The sequence below is a fragment of the Eleutherodactylus coqui genome, chromosome 4 (assembly GCF_035609145.1).
Source record: "Eleutherodactylus coqui strain aEleCoq1 chromosome 4, aEleCoq1.hap1, whole genome shotgun sequence".
Classification (NCBI taxonomy): domain Eukaryota; kingdom Metazoa; phylum Chordata; class Amphibia; order Anura; family Eleutherodactylidae; genus Eleutherodactylus; species Eleutherodactylus coqui.
The window spans coordinates 10004792-10018319 of NC_089840.1; the positions used below are offsets into that span (position 1 = coordinate 10004792).

Consider the following 13528-nt stretch of genomic DNA (forward strand, 5'->3'; position numbering starts at 1 on the left):
ACGGGGAACGGTCTTCATGCAGGCGCTCGTTACATAATCTGCGCCGCGAGATAAATACTGGCGTGACGGTAATCCAACAAGGAAGTTACTACTAAATTAAATGGGCTCCGCCAAAACAAAGACCAACTTCCTGATGGTTAGGACCACTGGGACCCCCCCCCCCCCCCCAATCACGACAGCGGGGTGCTGAAGCTTCCTGCATGATCGGAGTGATGGTCATGCGTGTTGGTTATACGTGTACACTTCTGCTCTATTGAACTCAGGGGGAGCGCCGTACACCGCCAAAGGCTGGAACACCGCCATCTCCAATGCCCCCGTAGAAATAAAACCGGTGGCAATGCCGCTCCATTCATGCAGTCACCTCCCTCTCATGGATAGGGGATACGGCGACTGAGGTACACCACCTTCAGAGGGTTATACCAAGTCATCATCTAGGAGAGGCGATCGTAGTCTTATCAGTGGTGGTCTCCCCAGAGCGAGGAGGAGAGTGAATGGCGCGGTGGCTGCGCATTCATCTTCACCGGGGCCGCCAGATAGGGGAGCGCTTGTACTTGGCCAATTCTGTCAACCCCACTGAAAAGAGAGCAGCTTCATCATACATGTGCGACCGCAGCGCCAGGCAAACTCCACGTCATTGCAAATGGGTGCAGTGAGCCCAGAGTGACGAGAAGAGAGGGGCATGGGACCCCCACTCTCTGGATGGGTGGGGTTTCAGCAGAGTGACCCCCCACGGTCAGACTTGTGGATAGGCGATCAGCCAATTGTGGTACAACGCCTTAAGGAGAAGATTCTACTAAAAGACACAATGTGGCAGATTCACTAATCCCATCTAACAGCAGACTCTGGCGCATCTTTAGACGGTCTAGTCTAGCTTATCACAGTGGTTCATGCTGGATGGTACATTTGGTGCATCGCTGGACACTTTTGTTCAACTTTATACCACCTATGCCAACTTTATACCACCTATGCCAACTTTATACCACCTATGCCAACTTTATACCACCTATGCCGAGTCTCCCAGTATCTTCGGTCCAAGATTGTGCCGAAGCTTCCAGTGCACACGTGAGCCGTACAGATGTGTGCCATGCAAGGTCACTGTCGGATGGGCGACAACCCCAACGGGCCGTACATTACGGCAGTCAGTGGTTGGCACCCCTATAGCTCACATCACATTCTTACGGTCCGTTCACACATCCAGCCAGCTTCACCCATTGAATTGAATTTAAATTGGAAAGGTGAAATCCACTGCAGATCAGCTCCATGTGAGCGAACCCTGACGGCCGTCTTCACACGAGGCCGATCCGGATGCAGATTTTCCTCTCCGCACCATTTCTGCTGTGTGTGACCGTACCATAAAGATGGCCGCTTCTTAAAGCGGAGCGGTAGTCCTCCTGGTTCGCGGATCATCTTATAATTACTGCTCCACATCACCTGCCGATTTTGGCGCAGGCTTTGAAGTGGATCGGCACGAAAATCTGCAGTGGATTCACTCTGTGTGACGTGCATGAAAACCAGATGCAAACCTGATGAAAATCACACATGTACACAATCACAGGTCGCTGATTTGGTGATGATTGGCGCAGCTCTGCAGCTGATTTCACCCGAATTCAAATTGAAGGCGTAAGATCTGCTGCAGATCAGCGAGGTGTAAGCAGCCCTAGAGGGTCTTCAGACAGTGATGATATGTCAGGGGGTCCGTTAGCCGGAACTCGCCAACAACAAAGCTGCCCCGAGTCCCTACAGGACGACCCCTAAAGTGCATCAATGCTGCCACATGCAGAATTAAAGTACGCATTCCAAAGGAGCAACTGCAGCCCCCGACTCCCCAGCATTACAGCGGCTCATATCCCTGGTCCTCCCACATTACCAGAAACTCAGATTTAGGACAAAACAATAAAAAGCTGCAGAAGCCACCGGCTGCCATCACCGCCCCACGCAGGGTTAAGCAGCGACAATCCTGGCTACAGCCCCGCCGGCCGGCACACAACCCAACTTCATCCTACAGTCCCCGAGCACAAAGAGGCGCAAGAGTCCTGCGGAGACAATGTGCGTTACCTGCCTCCAGGGGACTCATTGTGCCTCAACCAGGACCACGAGGGACCCCAATATCTGGCCGCCTCTTCCAGGAGCCGCGCACTTCCTTGGAGTCGTGTAAACAGATACGAGAGAACCTCCTGCACTTCTCTCCACCCCTCTCCTCCCAAACAGGCACAGGTATCGCTTACACTCCGGATGGAAGAAGGGGGTAGGGAGGATTAGTCGCAGACAAAGCCAGGCATGCAGGAGAGCGCCAGCCTCAGCCCGGCTACTAGCCCCGGTCACTACTAGCCCCGGTCACTACTAGCCCCTACTAGCCTTACACGTACTGCCCAACAGCTCATCTCGCGCGTTCCGCCATCAGTGCTTCTTGGATACAGAATACCCAGATGTAGCAGAGCGGAGTTTGTCATGGGCTGCAGGGCACAACTAGAGATGTCATACGGGGCGGTAGGCGATGCGAATTCACACAAGCGCCATATCCGATGAAATAGCGCTGCAATGAGCGATTCTCAGCGACACTGTTCCGATGTAAAGGCTCGTTCAAACGTCGCAAAAACGCTGCAGAAAAGCCGCCGCGGAAACATTTACTATTAAAGGGACTGAGATTAACGCAAATCCTGTTCACACATAGAGGGAAACAAGCGCGGCGCATTTTCTGCTGTAGCTCTAAGCTGCGGTTTTGCTGAGTTTCCGCAGCGTGTGAACGCGCTTCAATGATGGAAGCCGACCGAGTACAGAGCGAGAATTTGTGAGAAGTCCTCTCACTGACGCAATGACTTGCGAGCCGCTCGGTACGGGAGGGGGGGGGGGGGGCTTTACACAGAACGCCTGTTGATCCTGCGCGATCACACAGCAGCGGCGGTCGCTCAGCAGATGGAGGTGGAACGCACCGCGGTCTCTTACAGTCGCCTCCATTCATTGTGAACAGGCAGTCGCATACTAAATCCGCGTGAGGAATTCCAATGCGTTCCCATGGTTACTGCCGTGGTTTTTAGACGCGGAATTCACACGAAAAGTTCCGGTCACTTTCGCAAATTTGGCTGCAAAAAGCACTCCCCATACGTGTGAATCTCTGGGACTAAACTACTGCGGACCCCTCCTCAGGGTAGGTCAGCAATATCTGATCACTGGGAGGCTGCTGCTTGTGAAGATCACTGCAATCACTTCAATCCATAGCAGGCACAGTGCCATACATTGTATAGTGGTCATATCTGGTATTGTAGCTCCACCTCATTCATTTGAACAGGACAGAGCTGCACTTAGGTCATGTGACCGATGGACGTGACATCACACACACCTGAGAAGAGGGTGCAGCGCTCACCTGAGTGTTGCAGACTCTTCAATCGGCTGATCGGTGGAGATCCAGAGAGGCGGACCCTGCCGATCAACTATTGCTGACCTATCCCAAGGACCGCTCAATGTCTTAGTCCTGGAAAACCTTTTTAAATAAATTCAGCTCTGCTACATCTGTACTAATTAGAGTAAAGACACACACAAACTGCAGAATAGGGAAAAAAGGCCAAAGGGGTCCCATAACAGCATTCAACATGGACCCCCATCAGGATGCTAAGTGCTTGGCAAAGAACATGCGGCTCTTCAGCCTGCGGTGACCGGTGTGCGGCTCCTCGGCCCCATGTACAGCGAGCCGCGACGTCCTGCGTGATCCGACACTTTTCTATCATCACCAGCAAGAACTTTCACGAGTTGCAGTAACTTCTGTGGGCTGGCACCAGACGGGCGGCCTTCGTCCCAATTGTCCTTCATTGGACTACATTTGGTAGGTACTAACCACTGCCCACAAGACCGGCCGCTCGGGAGACGCTGACCAGTCATCACACTACGGCCCTCATCAGTCTCTCGGTTCTGTACCCTCGCCTATTTTTCGTTCTTCCAGCACATCAACTTGAGAACTGACCGACAACTCGTTGCGTAATATAATATATCCCCCCTCCCCCCGACTCGCTGCATATTATATAATATATCCCCCCCGACAGGCACTATTGTCACCCCATAATGTTACATCGTGCACCGCAGTTCGTGGACCCTCTCAAACTCCTGTCTTGTTGTGTTTCCGGGACGCGTCGAGGATAATTACGAGACCCACAACACCGTGTGGTTTCCCCGAGGGAAGAATGCAGCCGCGCTCCATTCCTTCTGCACCGAGAGCGCGCCACCAAAGCAGCCCATCCCAGTTCACAGGCCGGGGCTCAGCAAGGCAACCGGCTACATTTATACAACACGCTAGAGAGGATTGATTCAGAACTATGCAAAAGTTTTAGGCAGCTGTGAAAGAAAAAAAAAAGGGTCGCAAAGTAAGATTTTTCTTTTCAAAAAGAGCCAGCATCTGATTGGCTGGATGTTTAGGGTTGCTTTCCTGCTGCATAAAACATTTAGGCCGATGTCATTGAGAACTATCTTCAGCTTAAGAAAGAACAGGGAGTCCTGGAAGTGCTGATATGGGCCCACAGATCCCTGATATCATCAGCCAGTGAAGAGACAGAAGGATTGCAGCGAGCCGATATCCATGGATTTAGTTCTCCATGATGTCTGGAACAATCTCCCTGCCAAAAAACTACAAGATGCCCTCAAGCATCAAGACCAGAGGAACAGGAGGAGCTACCAGAGACCTACAATATGCACCCCAGCATCAGGACCAGAGGAACAGGAGGAGCTACCAGAGAATTACAAGATGCCCTCCAGCATCAGGACCAGAGGAACAGGAAGAGCTGCCAGAACCCTACAAGATGCCCTCCAGCATCAGGACCAGAGGAACAGGAAGAGCTACCAGAAACCTACAAGATGCCCTCCAGCATCAGGACCAGAGGAACAGGAGGAGCTACCAGAGAATTACAAGATGCCCTCCAGCATCAGGACCAGAGGAACAGGAAGAGCTGCAAGAACCCTACAAGATGCCCTCCAGCATTAAGACTGGAACAGGAGGAGCTGCCAGAGACCTACAAGATGCCCTCAAGCATCAGGATCAGAGGAACAGGAGGAGCTACCCGAGACCTACAATATGCACCCCAGCATCAGCACCAGAGGAACAGGAGGAGCTACCAGAGACCTACAATATGCACCCCAGCATCAGCACCAGAGGAACAGGAGGAGCTGCCAGAACCCTACAAGATGCCACCCAGCATCAGGACCAGAGGAACAGGAAGAGCTGCCAGAGACCTGCAAGATGCCCTCCAGCATCGGGAGGGGAGGAACAGGAGGAGCTGGCAGAGACCTACAAGATGCCACCCAGCATCAGCACCAGAGGAACAGGAGGAGCTACCAGAGACCTACAATATGCACCCCAGCATCAGCACCAGAGGAACAGGAGGAGCTGCCAGAACCCTACAAGATGCCACCCAGCATCCGGTTCAGAGGAACATGAGGAGCTGCCAGAGACCTACAAGATTCCCTCTAGCATCAGGATCGGAGGAACAGGAGAAGATATCAGAGACCTACAATATGCCCTCCAGCATCAGGACCAGAGGAACAGGAAGAGCTATTAGAACCCTACAGAATGCCCTCCAGCAACCTACTGACTAAACTGCCATACACAGACACCATGAGGATGGCTTGATGACCTGTGTTCATAGCCCAGCACCGGGCAGCTCGACGGGCATTCACCACAGAACACCAGAACTGGTTCACACCGAGCACACGGCAAACGTTAAAGAGTCTGCAAGAGTCGTGGTTCATGGAGATCCGATGAGTAATATAACTCCCGATGTCGGGTGTGACTGTACAGCGCAGACCTGGGGAGTGAGACCACACTATGAACAGCGGGTGTCTGCTATCTTTAATGGCCAATACCTGGCCACAACTGCAGGGATCGGAGACAGACCTGACAGAAGTTAGCGACATTTCAAGAGAAACTGCAATTTTTAAGAACTTTTGACATGCCAGAGGGAAAGGTCAAAGGAGGGAAGACGAGGCAATAAAGTTGTAGACTCATTAGATGGAGGACACGTGACGGACGTATCAATACACATCAGAACATTTCTTCAAGAAAAGACAATCTTTTTGGTTTATGGTTCAGACCTTCCAAGTCAAAAATGGAGGACGCTCAGGATCCGGAGGAGGGCCTTTAATTATTAAAGGGCAGGAATTTTTATTTAATCCTAAATAATTTACATATGTATAAATTGATTTTTTTTTAATGCCAGGAAGGCGTATTCGGTATTCATGTATTCACTCAGTTCTGCTGTTGATGCTCCGAATTTCATGCTATATGGATAGAACACATGACGCCATCCATTATTCATCGGTAATTACTTTGTTCCATTTCCACAAGACATCAAGGAAAAAAAATAATAAAAGATGTGCAGATAGAAACGAGAAGCCGTACCGAGATGCAACAAGCCGTCCCCCGTCTGCGGCCCGGGATCTCATTACAATATGGTGGTAGAAAAACTAAGGGTCAAAACCCTGGTGGGAGGCGGATCAGAAGTACGTGGCGCGAGCTGATGCCTACATGCCATCCCAGCGACACGACTGGTATGCCGGTGATCGAATTAACAGCCTCGTCCGCCAACAGTAAAGAAAATACTATATATAGAAAAACGGATCCGGCAATGTATCTCACACTGGTGTCCTATAGTGCTATAACCGCGCATTTGAATGCAATGCACGATGGTACGGCGCATGGACCCCTGGGGGCCCCAGAACATGAAGGTTAAAATTTGGCATGATTGTTTCTTTGGACCTGTGTTCATTCCAGGGACTCGAAAAGTGGACCGATGCCCGAATCTCCTGCAGAAGGCAGTGGATGGCGGGTGACCTCCTGGATGATCAGCCGCTATTCTAGCGGGAGGAGGCCACTTCCAGTACGTTTTCCTTACTGCAGCCATAGCAGTAAGGAACTTGGAGAGACACGGAACAGATTTCTGCTTCTCACATGCTACTCTTTGACTGTGCAATTGGGTTTTATTCTCTACAGGGGCCACAACAACAAATTGGAATCCATCCATGTTCCAGGGGTCCGTGCGCCGTACCACCGTGTAGCCCATCCAGGTCTTCCTCTTCTAGCGCACTATTGTTATTTCAATGAGGGACATCAGTATAGAGATCTAGCACCGTCGCGGCTTTTTGATTGCACTCTGTATTGTTATACACTGAATGGACACTTTGTAGCACAAATGCACAACACTGTTTACAGGAAAACCCAATGCACCCCAATACCAAGACCTTATCCAAATGTGAACCCCGGTGGAGGGAGCATCAACATGATATTGGGCTGCTCTGCTCCTCCGGGCCTGGAAGTCTTGTGATCATTGAGGGATTGCAAAAAAGAAGGCTGAGAGGAGACTTAATAGCTGCCTACAAATATCTGAAGGGCTGTCACACTGCAGAGGGATCAGCCCTATTCCCATCTGCACAAGGAAAGACTAGAAGCAATGGGATGCAACTGAAAGGGAGGAGACAAAGATTAGATATTAGACAGTGAGGGGGATCAATGAGTGGAACAGGTTGCCACGGGAGGTGGGGAGTTCTCCTTCATTGGAAGTCTTCAGAGGCTGGACACATCTGTCTGGGATGATTTAGTAAATCCTGAACAGAGCAGGGGGTTGGACCCGATGACCCCGGAGGTCCCTTCCAACTCTACCAGTCTATGATTCTATGAATTCTTAGGTGGATCAGAACATCTTACAGAAGAATGTAAAGGCCGCCGTTCATGACCTCAAGCTAGAGAGATGTTGGGCGATACAAGACGACACAGAGTCAAAGCACAGAAGTAATAACTAACGAAGGGTTGAAAAACATGATGAATTGTGTTTTGGAATGGCCAAGTCAGAGTCCTGACAATAACCCTATGGAGATGTTGTGGCATGACCTGAAGCAGTCTGCACACCAGGCATCCCAGAAATACTGATAAACATTTGCAAAGAGCAAAGGTCTAAAATTAGTCTCCAACATTATGTTATTGCTGTTTACAAATACAGGAAGTGTTTGGCGGCGGCTGCTGCTGTTCCTACAAGTTATTAAATTCAAGGGTTCACTTACTTTTTCTCCCCGAATTATGGAGGTGTACTTAACGCGCTCAGTAAAAATACACAGAAGTCAATGAGAGTTACAGAAAGCGCATAGCATAGAGAGTATAACCAGTGGATATGGCACGAGAATCTCAGATGGGAATAAAGTGTAAAATACAACTGGGGTCACAAATGGTCGAGACGCAACTTTCACCAACGTGAAAGCTGGATCCGTCTACAGAAGACTCAACTCCAGGAGCCGAGCTTAGATTACATCTGTCCGGATTAGACCGTGAGCCGCGACTCTTAACTATATAAAACTGAACGAAAACCCCAAAAATTCTGCGGCGCCGAATCGTGTCTGGAGGTTCCCTCTCGCAGCGCTCAGGAGGTCGCCACCATCGAGGCTCCTTGGCATGAAAGGCTTCATTTTGCGAGATAAGATTTTTTTTCCCCTCTTTGAAGTCTCCAAGTTAAGAGGATTATCAGAAGTTAAATCCCAGTCAGAGACACTTGGCCTTTCGCCCCCGATCATCATATGATCCTTCACTGTTCAGCAACCACAGCTCAACTCTGATGGAAGGAAATGCCTAATTAACTTCACATTCCGTAATGTGTCCAATATGGCGGCTCACGGAGCACAAGCACCTGGAGTGAAGGAGAACGTGGCAGAATACACGGAAAAACCGTTCCATGGTCTTTCCCCAATTCGTAAGCCAGTCTTCAGCTTTAATAGACTGGTTGCTAGGGACACCTTTACGAAAACTATTCATAGCAACCAGTCTGTCTCAGGGCTCACTCAGACGGGCGTACGCATATTAAGCTGCGTAAATATGCTACGTATTTACGCAACCGAGCGGTGTGTTAAGTTTTTTGCTCGTGTAAATACGCCGGGGTCACTGCAGATTTACAGGAGCAAAAAAAAAAAAAAAAGGCCCCCGTGATCTGCTGAGGACGAACGTGCAAATCTACGCCAAACATGGCAGAGAGACGTGATTGACAGTTTTTAGAGGAGTAATTCACGTAGAAGATTATGTGGTGAATTCCGTAATTGTTCGCACCTGCGTTGGCGGCGCCGTCAATTTCTGGAGAAAAAGGATGGACCCCATTATGGTGAACTGGGCGCCATTGCGGTCTGACACGCGACATATTTGGCACCAAGGTTATCGGCATTTTTCTGTTTCTATGTCGGCCCGGCCGCAGCGGTTTTAAGCCAGGCTTCGGGATTTTAACCCACGATGGCCGCCCGCAGTCACTAAGGAACCGCACAGAAAATAGATCAGGACTGAAGATTTCGTCACTTTCAAAAACCGTGAAAATTAGGTTAAAAATAAAGCAACTAAAAGTAATAAAGTAATAAATCAGCGGCTCGGGGAGCGAACGGTTTGTAACGCTGCATCCCGTCTCGTTGTGCTGAAGCGTGGAGGGAGGACTGCGCCATCGCCTGCCCGACAAAGTCAATTACATAGCGGAGGGGTCAATACAAGAGAGAACACAATGGCGCGAGCGGCCCCACAAATGTCTGCGCGTCTCCGGAGGAGTGAGGTTTTAATTGCCTGTAAATTAGTCAACAGCAATTAATAATGGGAGCGACTCCTGAACGATCCCCGGCAGAAGAAACGTCCTGGAAAGGCGATTACCCAGAAGAAAATTACATTTACCAAAAAATGAAAATCGAAGTGGAGAGACCGACAATTTTTTAAAATTTAGACTAATTTGCTAATTGGACTGGAAAAAGAAAAATTAAAAAGCAAAAACCATTTTTGATAAATATGGAGGAACGTGTCGGCTGTAAGAGGCTCTGATGCCCCAAAACCCTGCGATGGGCGATATGCAGGGGAAGCTGCACGGCGCCACTCACAACGGGCGCAGCGCCAACACACGAGGCCGCAGGAGAGGCTTTCTGCAGGGGTAGTGGAAGGGTTATCGGGCGCAGAGCCCAGTCCTACAATAATAGACATTAGGGACCCGGTCACACGGGGGGATGAGACTCCGCCAGACATCGGTTCCCCACTAATCAGCAAGTTATCCCCTCCCCTGTTGAGGGGGAATAACCTGCTTCGTGGGACAAACCCTGTAAAGGGAATGCAGCACTCTTTTTTTTTTTAAACCAACAACCACCAGATGGGGGCGCACTTCCCATTCTTCTGATCTGTACAGTATTTATTACCCGATTGTAGATTTGTTATTCTATTGTCTGTACACGACCGCGGGGGTTGGGGAGGGGGGGGGGGGGGGGGGGGAGGATGAATCTTGCCAAAGCTGCAGCTAACAGCATTTAGAGATTTGCTTTCCAGCAGCCTCATGGCCACAATAGACAGGAAAGAGGGGCATTGACTCTGCTGACCTGTGCAAAGAGAGGGAGGAGGTGAGCTGTGACATCGCCTATTGTGAATGGTAGACCTCCAACTATATAGGGGGTCACCTCTCCTTGTAATTCGTCTGTGATGATAAAGAGATGACAGATGAGAGGTTCTCTACAGAGCAGGAAGTGTCAGACTATTATTGGGCCTAGTGGCCAGTGAGAAACCCAAAATTTCAGGTTTTTTTTACTATAGAGCGTGGCATCAAAAATTAAAATGGAAAAAAAAAAATCTAAAATTCTATAGAAGATTGAAAAAAAAAATGGCATTCACATAATTGGTCATTTTCTGATGAGACGTTCCCTTTCACCTCCGCATGAGAAAGTAACGAGGCACCCGAGAAACAGACAGCGAACCCCCTCCCCTGCTCTGCGGCCAACGTGATCCTAAGTCATACATCACTATGTGGCAATATATTCATAAAAATGGGCCAATATTAGCAACATTCATTTCCGTCTCCTTCTGGGGATTCTGAGCGGTTGGAGCGCGGGAATATTGTGCTCAGAGCAGCTGAAGAGGGGCGGCCGGCAGGGTAAGACATTGGGATCTGCCCCCTTTTCCGCTTTCACACCTAATCAGCCTGACAATGAAGCCGCAGGAGGCGACCTACTTCTTCATCCCAGACATTCAGGGTGAATGTACAAAAATATTAATTTCACATAAAATACGCCCGAGTCTGAAGCGAACGTGGATCCCGGCCAGACGGGGTTTATAAAGGGCCTGCGCCGTGGAATCTGCCTGCAGCGGGTGACGATGGATTAGTTCAGAGGCGCCTCATTGGATATGTTGTCTGTTACAGCGCTGGGCGATCCAGGACTGAATACACAGAGGAGGAAATGTACTAATGCCGGCATTCCCAACGCCGTTCTTACGGCTCATTCACATGGGTGGCTGCGGATCGCAGGCCGCAAAATATGCAGCATTTTTATTGCGCACGCTTTTTTTTTGCTCATGTTTCGCTGGGATTTTTCACGTGCACAAAATACAAAAAATAATGAACACACGAGACCCAACTGAGGTCCCTGACAAATCCCTGTCCCCTGCCAACATGCATACGCATGGAACTGCATATTTGCGAGATCCCGTAGAATGTTATGTGTAGAGTCCATAAATACCACAACAGGACATTATACGCTTTTTTTTTATGCGCATGGAAAAAATATTTAAAAAAAAAAAAAAGGATCTAAAGACATCTGCCTACAGCAAGGCACATCTGTGGGTCTGAGCCCAATAGTTTCCAAGACAAATTATCAAAAATTATGGTTCTTCGTGACCTTTGCAAAATTGAGCCCCTGTATTTCTTGACCCCAAAAATTGAGATTTTTATAAACGTTCCAGTATTGAGCAAAATGTGCAAAGTTTAAAAATTGAAACTAAACAAAAGTTTTAAAAAAAATAAAAATTCGCAGATAGTCGCCTCCCCCCCCCCCCCTTACGTGATTGTCATCGAATGGCTTGTTGGCATAATTTTGCCCCGGCACACAATGCATCTAATACCCACGCCTACAGAGACATGTCCCCCAGCCATACAGGAGCCCCTGGTACACAGAACGATCATCATGCAAACCGACCAATCAAGCAGATGGCACGATTCGCGCTATGAAGGGGCCAACAGTGATAAAACCATCATTGGCCGGCCACTGCATCAATCAGTTACAGGCAGTCTCATCTATGAACCATGGCGGGCCAGAACCGCCTCCATTCACTGATTAATGGTCCTCCTGTGCAGAAGCGATCAGCGCTGGGAGGCTGGCAGAGGCTCCGATGCCCGACAGTCGTCCAATGTAAAAGGGGCAATCATTTACGCCACTTTCTGGCATAAAATATACATTAGGCTAGAATAAAAATCAAGCTTTAGGTTTTCATTGAGTGCAGTACCAGCATCCAGCCAGTAGGCGTCAGTAGTGGTATATTAGCTAGTACTACAGCAACCCAAAAAGAGCCAATGAGGAGTAGTGGGTGTGGTCTCCAAAGTCATGTTACAGTAACATTTATTAAGAAGCTTGAAAATATTAATATTGGTGCAATAAGGCATCTAATCTTCTGTGGACTGGATAATTGACCCCCACAGTGACAGGCAGAATGGGATGCCGGAGTCGTATTCTAGAGGTGGGCCAAGACCCCAGCAACGAGACCCCCGCCGATCAACAAGTTATCCCTCCTCTTGTGGATAGGTGATCACTTCCAATCTTGGTACAACTTCCGTCAAGGACGTACATTAAAGGGTCTCCATATGACCAGTGATAAATGTTCAACTTCCAGGACCCCCAACAAATCACAAGAATGGCGCACTTCTACGCATCGCTCTCCAGAAGCGTATGCAGCGGTTGTCAGATGTGCGCACTGCGTCTCCAGATGGGGCATACAGAGTGCACAGATCAGTCATCCTGCGGCCGGGGAGAAATGACCCTACTGGGAAAATCCTTTAAGCGATGACTGTATGCCAACATTTGCCCAACACCACGTGATGCAGTCAATTCACATTATGCCCAAGCCAGAAAATCCTGTACTCCTTTGCCAACCAGTAACATGCCATGTCTGTGCTACATAATCGCCTGTACCACCATGGTGCTAGATCATCACACAGAAGACAACCAGGACCAACCGACAAGCTGACCGTCACTGTTGGCCAACAGCTGCCCATCATTACCAGCCATCAATATGGTGCCCATCTCATACGGTCGTGTCCCGATCACACAGGTGAGATGCTCATACGACGACAGATCTCTGGTCCACGTAGGGGGGGGGGGGGTCATTTATCATTGGATTTGTCCCATTTTTATTTGTTGCTCTGCTTCCCAACTAATATCTCACTCCTCTGTGTAAACATTGCCTTATGAAGTTTTGATGTGGATTCGCAGCAGACTTCAAGGCTCGTTTACACGCAGAAACAAGCTTTCAAACGATTAAAAGACTGACAGTTCTAGCGATCATTTTGCATAAAGTACTAATGAGCACTAATGCCCATTAGCACTTCATCAGCTTCATTTGCATGTAAATGAGCCTCCAGCAGCTGTTTGCATGGGCTGCCAAGGGGCGTCAGCTGAACACACTGTAATCAGCTGCTCCTGCTGAGAACACAACATGCGGTCCCTGCCATCTCTCACCGGCTGAACAATGGATTTCATGCTCACCAAAAAATCATCATTTAGCCGAAGAGTG

At 49.2% G+C, this 13528-nt stretch overlaps 1 protein-coding gene across 5 annotated transcripts in view; it reads right to left on the reverse strand.

Annotated features, from left to right (window-relative positions):
- The window catches only part of TIAM1 (TIAM Rac1 associated GEF 1), a 285262-nt gene that overhangs the window by 204247 nt on the left and 67487 nt on the right, over window positions 1-13528 (reverse strand). For 3 of the 5 annotated variants that reach the window (XM_066599055.1, XM_066599062.1, XM_066599060.1), the window contains exon 1: window positions 2056-2152. The exons of 1 other annotated variant lie outside the window; for it this stretch is intronic. The gene's annotated coding sequence lies outside the window, so the exon portion shown is untranslated. Of the gene's footprint in view, window positions 1-2055; window positions 2153-13528 lie in introns of those variants that run through there. One more of the 5 variants, XM_066599059.1, reaches the window with a different exon arrangement.